Raw genomic sequence first — 6,783 nt, forward strand, 5'->3', positions numbered from 1 at the left:
AGCGCTTCAACAATGCACGCCTCAAGATTCCCAAGGTGACCGAGGAGGCCATCATCTCAGCCTTCTCCGACGGCGTGCGTGATGTCAAGATGAAGGAGGAGTTGGCGATGCATGAAGACATGTGCACTTCCTTGGAGTTGTTCAACTTGGCAACCAAGTGCGCCAGGGCTGAGGAAGGGCGTCTCTCCCTCCTCGAGCTGCCTGCCGCGGACCCAGAAGAGAAGAAGCCCAAGGCCAAGGATGTGAAGCGCAAGGGGGCTTCCGTGCTCGCGGCAGAACCAGACACCAAGCGGGGCAGAGATCAGCCCGAATCTTCCAAGGGCAGTCGGTACTGTGTGTACCACGACCTCCACACCCACAACACCAACGATTGTCAAGAGCTCCGAGCCGTGTGAGAAGGAAGGATCGACCGTCGCCCCGACCATGGTGACCGGGGCTAAGGTCGAGGAGGAGGAAGGAACGCAGGACGCTGGGAAGACCGCTGCCCGCGCCAAGGGTGGTGCGATCGACCTCGCGAGGATCGCTGGCAAGACCCGCCTCGCGAGGGAGACTGGAGGGATCAGCCTCGCGAGGATCGCCCACAAGGCAATGCAGGCCTCCCTCCGCTGCCGCCGCAGCCAAGGAGAAACGAGGACCGCCATCAGGACGAGGGGGCTGGGGGCTTCCAGGAGCTGCGCGCGATTGCCTGCATCCTGGGTGGGGCTCAAGCCCCAGCCTCTCAACGCATCTTCAAGCAGTTCGCCCACGAAGTGAATGCAGTCCTCCCCAAGCTCGAAGCCATGCGCCCTCTCAGGTGGTCGGCGTGCGCCATCACGTTCAGCTCAGCAGATCAGCTCAAGTGTGCGGCCACAGCCGGAGTCCTCCCGATGCTTTGTTCCCCAATCATCAGCAACGTGGTGGTCACCAGGACCCTCATCGATGGCGGGGCAAGGCTCAACGTCCTGTCCGTGGAAACATTCAACAATCTCCAAGTGCCCTACAACCAGCTTCAGCCAACCAAGCCTTTCTCTGGAGTCACCGACGGCTCCACGGTCCCGATTGGGCAGGTCCGCCTCCCTGTCACCTTCGGGGCACGTGACAACTACCGCACCGAGCTCATCGACTTCGACGTCGCTCACATTCGCCTGCCGTACAACGCCATCCTTGGGTACCCAGCGCTGGCCAAGTTCATGGTCGTAACTCACCACGGCTACAACGTCCTCAAGATGCCAGGAAGTGGCGGAGTCATCATGGTGCCCTGTGAAGAGAAGGACGCGGTGTGTTCCCTGGAATGAGCCTTTCAGGCCGCATCACTGGAAGACCCGGATCGCGGAAGCAGGAGGTTTCCCGAGACCGCCCCCAAGAAGAAGAAGACATCGTCCGGCCCGGCCCCTCAGGAGGCAGGCCCCTTAGGGCCCGTGCCTGCCCAGGGGGAACCTCCTTCCATCGCGTAGGAAAGCGCGCCTGACGCCCTCCTCAGGCAGGGCTAGGGGGCTCTCCCCTGGAGGGCCACCGACCTGGCTGAGGTCACGAGGGAGGCACTTGGGCACCACATGGAGGCGTGTTTCGAAGCATGTTTCCCTCAAGAAGGAGTAAGGCAAGGAGAGCCAGACCCTCAGGAGTTCGTCAGCAAGGCCATTCAGGAGCTACAGGAGTCAAGAGTCATGAAAGGCGGCCGCCGCCTACCAGCTGTGGCTCCCCATCCAGGCGAGGATGGTGAGCTGCGCGTCTGCATCGACATACCAGGGCTCAATTGAGTCGCCTCTCTGGAGCGCCTCTGGCCCTCGCCAGTGGGGCGCTGCGAAGGTCCACCCCACAACTACGTTCGCATGCCTTACGGCTTGCCGAACGCGGCTGCCGCGTACCAACGCCTCATGAGGGGCATCATGGAGGCTCAAGAGGCCAGGCGTTCCGCAGCCCTGGCGGAGATGGAGATGGTCCGCGAGGAGCCACCAGCGCCTTCGGGGCCTCCTGAGGCCCCTGGTCCTGGGGGCTCGTGAGGATCGGCTTCCGCAGCCCATCGAGTCTGCTACACCAACACTCCTTCGTCCTCAACATCATCAGGTGACATCTTTCAAGTTTCATTTCCAGCTGGGAGCGCCCCCAGGGCTGTATTATTCTCAGGCCGCGTGGGTCCGTCCCTGCGGCATGTATCCCTTTTATTTCATGTTGTTAGCTTACCTTGTTGGGGGCGCCCCTCGGGCTGCATCATCCCCCAAGTCGCTCGGGGCAGACCCAGCGGCATGTATCCCTTTTGCGTTTATTTCCGGCTATGAGTTCGACCCACCATGCTTGATTATTTGATGCCTGTCCACGGCACCTCTTCTTCTCCATGCCGACCACTTGCACGTTAAAGGGGGGTACCTGAGCATCGCGACTCAGGGCTCTTACTGGCTCTCCAGCCCTCACCCTCTGGCCTTGTCCACGGCATCGCGACCTGGCATACCAGCGACGGCTGAGACCAGCTCGAGGGCCAGGACCCGAGGACGTAGAGTGCCGGCATCTAACCAAATTTGTAGGGACACATCACAAGATAAGGCCCAGTGCCAGGCGCAACCCGCCTAGAGGTAGGGCCCCGTGAGTCCCACGCTGGCTCACGGGTGCCCAGATACACCTCGCCAGGCCCTACCGTGCCAGCCACGTGTCAGGGCGGGGTTGTACACGCCCCGAGGAGCCCCCTCCCACGTACCAGTGGAAGCACCATGCTCCGTGCTGGCTGACGACACTGCCGAGGAGAGGCTATGCCCGTACACATACGAAAGCGCTATGCTCCGCGCTGGTGATAAACAACTGAGGGCGGCCCCCGGGCCGCATCAACCTCAGGGAGCCCAGAGCTCAGCGTCTAGCCTCATCGTAACGCCTCCCCTCGGGAGTGCCGCGCGAGGGGGCTGGGCACGGGGGCTGCGCCTGGGTCACGCCCAGACGCACGCCACCCAGCAAGGCCCCCCGGGCCTAGTTTGTCGCGCGTCTCTCCCCGAGCGGAGCCAAGGTACGAAGGCCGTTTGAGCGTCAAGGGGGACTCCTAAGCATCGCGACTCAGGAGCCTAACTGGTCACGTAGCCCCTCACTCCTTAGTTCCGAAAGGCTAACGGCGGTTAAGGTATGCGCGCGGCCGGGCTCTGCAGACGTAGAACGGTAGATCCACCCACATCACACCTCCCTACTTGCTATTCATGCGCCAAGGGGGACTCCTGAGCATCGCAACTCAGGAGCCTAACTTGTCACGTAGCCCCTCACTCCTTGGTCCCGTCCTGGTTTCCGATCAGGGCTAATGGCGGCTAAGGTATGCGCAGGGCCGGGCTCTGTCGGCGTAGAACATAAGCAAGTAGGAAGGAAAAGCATAAATTTCAAGGAATTCAAAAGCAAATATTACAGTCCACACTGTTATCTCAATGCCAAACGCAAGTTTAAACGCCTCCCTGAGGCATGATACATGTGCAGGAATTAAAGGTAGGACAGGAGCCACAACGGAGTCACTTGTCGGGGGTGGAGCAGCGCGGAGTGGGTTCGCCTCATGGAGCAGCGGGGTCGGCAGCGCCTTGCTTCGGCTTGGTGCTGAAGGCCCGGGAATTCCCCAGCAGAGCCTCCGCGTGACACTTCACGGCCTCGGCAGCGGCAGCGGCACGCTCGCTGCTTACTGGCTCCAGCAGGCTGTCGAGGTCGACGTTGGGATCGCGAAGGTAGATGTGGGTGAGGACCCGCGTCAACGCTGCAGAAGACAGGACACGTGCCTCGGCCTCGGCCGTGGGGCCAAGGCCAAGGGCGACATCTTCAAGAGCGCGAACCAGGAAGGGAAGCAGCTTGGCGGGGTCGTCCTCGGCGCCAGCCAGCGGGCTCTCCAGGCCACTGTCGTAAAGCGTCCTCAGCGAGGAGCAAGCCTTCGCCTCCATCTCCGCGAAGGCCACGCGGTCCTCGGCAAGAACCTGAGCCTTGTCGTCCAGCTCGACCTTCCTCGCCCCCAACTCCTGCTCCAGCGCGCCTAGGCGGTCACGGCGCCTCCTGAGCTTGACCTCCCTCTCCTTGACGGCCGCCTCGCGAGCCTTCACACCTTCTTCCTGCTCTTGGCGAAGGCGGGCCTCTTTCGCGAGCTGGTCCCGCAGGCCTTGCAGCTCGTCCTCCAGCGCCTTGCAGCGACCACGGACGCCGACCACCTCCCCCAGGGCTGCGTCACGAGCAGCCTTCGCCTCAAGGACGGCCTGCCTCTCCTCATCGCAAGCCGTCGAGGCCTGGACCAGAGCCACCCGAATCGAAGCGTCAGAGTGAATCCATCCTGAAGCCAGCTCCAAGCGCCCGACCACCAAGCGAGGGTCGGCGCCAAGAAGATCCTGCCGTAGCCGATCCAGCTCAGCAGCAGCACGATCCAGAATGGCAGGAGGAGTCGGAGAGACAGCAGTCGGTGGAGTAGGAGGAGAAGGTGGCAGCACGACCACAACATCCTGAGGCGGAGCCTGCTGCGCCCCAACGGATATAGTGGCGGCAGCAGGCAAAGGCACCTCGGGAGTCACTTGGGCCATGGGAGCTGAGCTCGCCCCAGCCGGCTCAGCCAGGCCTCGCGAGGACGACTGGGCAGGAGAAGCCCGTGCGTCGTGGTCACCTTCCTTCGCGGGCAGAGGCGCTGCCACGGATGGAACCTCAGGAGCTCCCTTCGGCTTCTCTGCTACGGGCGCCAGCCTGTCCAAGAGATGTGGACGTCAAGCCTCAGCAGCAGAACAACAAATAAAGACATGAATCAAGCGCTTACGGGTCGTCGCCAGTGAGCTCAGGCAGCCTCCGGCCAAATTTGAAGCCTGAAAGCCGACTGGAAGGGTCAACCTTGGGAAGCTCGGGAGTGGAAGGCGCGTCTGCGGTCCGCCTCGGGGCCGGGGCAGACCCGCGGGAGATCAGCCCGGTCCTGTCCTTCTTCGGGATCGGGGGCAAGCTCCCGCCGCCCTGCTCGTCATCATCCTCATCGTCATCGCTCGGAGAGAGGCGGAGAGCGCGGGACCTGCGCCGGGGAGGGGAGCCCTCGACTCTCCGTCAGTCGCCTCGGAGTCAGGCCCTTTTTCCCGCTCCCCTCCTTCCTCCTCTTCGCTGGAGTCGTCAGAGGACACGTCCACCGATTCCCCGGGAGTTTCCATGGGCCCGGGCCCGTCCCCGTTGAAGACGGGCATGAACTCCACTACCTGCTCCCAGTCGTCGCAGAGGAACAAGGGCGTAGGAGCGCCCTCCAACCTCGCCACATCGCCCCCGACTAGAGATTGGAGGACCGCAGCCAGATCTTCGTCGGCCAAGGCCGCGGGGCTCGGATGGGGCCTCCACATCGGAAGTGAGTACTGCCGAAGCGGAGCCAGCTAGTGCTCCAGGAATTCCCTCAGCAGCGACGCGCCGGTCAGCTTCGCCGCCGCCATGTTGGCCGGCCTCAGATCCGCGTCCATCTTCTCCAACACCAGCTTCGCATGGGGGTCCGCGAGCTCCGCTCGACCCCAATCGCTGGAGCTCGTGGGTTGCTCCATGGGCAAGATCAGCCGAGGGTGGATGCGCCCAGCATCTGCCAAGACCCACTTGCTCCTGAAGCCCTCAATCCTTTTCCCGGGGTTCGAAATGGCAATGGCGCCACCGTACGCGATGAAGCTCGCGCACGTGGAAGCAGGACCGCGAGAGGTCCGGAGGTAGAAGTAGTGGCGCAGCAAGGCCACTGAGGGCTGCACCCCTACGTGAGCCTCGCAGTAATAGGCGAAGATTGCCAGGAGAAGGACGGAGTTGGGGTGGAGATGCAGAGCCTGTAGCTTATAATGGCGGAGGACAGAGAAGAAGAACTCAGAGAAGGGACGCACCAGGCCAGCAGCAATGGCGCTTACAAAGAACGGATAGAAGGTCACGCGGTCGGAGTAGATCTGGAAATTTTGGAGGAAGGAAGGAGAGGCGCAAGAAAGGGGATCTGAGCAGCAACCGGAGAAAGCAAAAAAAGCAAAGCCTAGGCAGATGCCGCTCCCTTATCAACTCGCGCGGTTGCTGAGGCGCCCACGTCCAGTCAACTGCCACGTGGCGCCCAAGGCCGTAGGATATTAGGGCCCGTGGCGCTTCGCTCTTGCCCTTTCGCCTCCCTGCACGGCCAAGTCCGGGCGTGCCTTGGGCCCGGGGGCTACTGTCGGCATTCTGGGAACGGGGGTCCCAGACTTGCCTGCCTGCGGCCTGCGGCGTGGCTCAAAAGGGGGCCCAGCGCGGCCCATCTTCATTAACACAGACCCAAGACCCTCGCGAGGGGCCAAGCCTCGCGGGGCGGACGACACGGAGCTTCCTCAGGCATGGCCTCATCAGGCTGGCTCGCGAGGAGGCGGAGAGATCAAGGTGGGGTACCTCACGAGGTGCCCGTGACGCAAGCCATGACGACCAAAGGCGCCAGGCGGGCGCCAGCCACGCAGTGTCCTCCTTTCCTCTTTGGTGCGAAGGGAGCAAGTGCAGGCGAGAGCATCAAGCAAAGGTACCCATTTCGGTGCAACGAGACCAAGACCAGTCCAACAGCAGGGAGGAAGTCATTGTGGAGCCCAAGCCAGCGTCACCACCAGAGCCTTTGCCAGGCGAGGACCAACTTTAGTCAGGATAAGTGTACCAGATGTTCCCCTTCAAAATGGCCAATTGTTGGCGCCCTTCCCGCTCAATATTTGGGAAGAGGCCCAGGGCCTTTGCCTATAAATAGGACTAGCCGCCCCCAGGGTAGGGGGGCAATGAAGAAGGGAGAATCTAGAAGCCAAGAGAGAAACTAGCTAGGATCGGATCGAGTAGCATCACACACACAGAGAGAGAGAGAGAGAGAGAGAGAGAGAA

Source organism: Triticum dicoccoides, chromosome 5A (assembly GCF_002162155.2).
Source record: "Triticum dicoccoides isolate Atlit2015 ecotype Zavitan chromosome 5A, WEW_v2.0, whole genome shotgun sequence".
Taxonomy (NCBI): Eukaryota; Viridiplantae; Streptophyta; class Magnoliopsida; order Poales; family Poaceae; genus Triticum; species Triticum dicoccoides.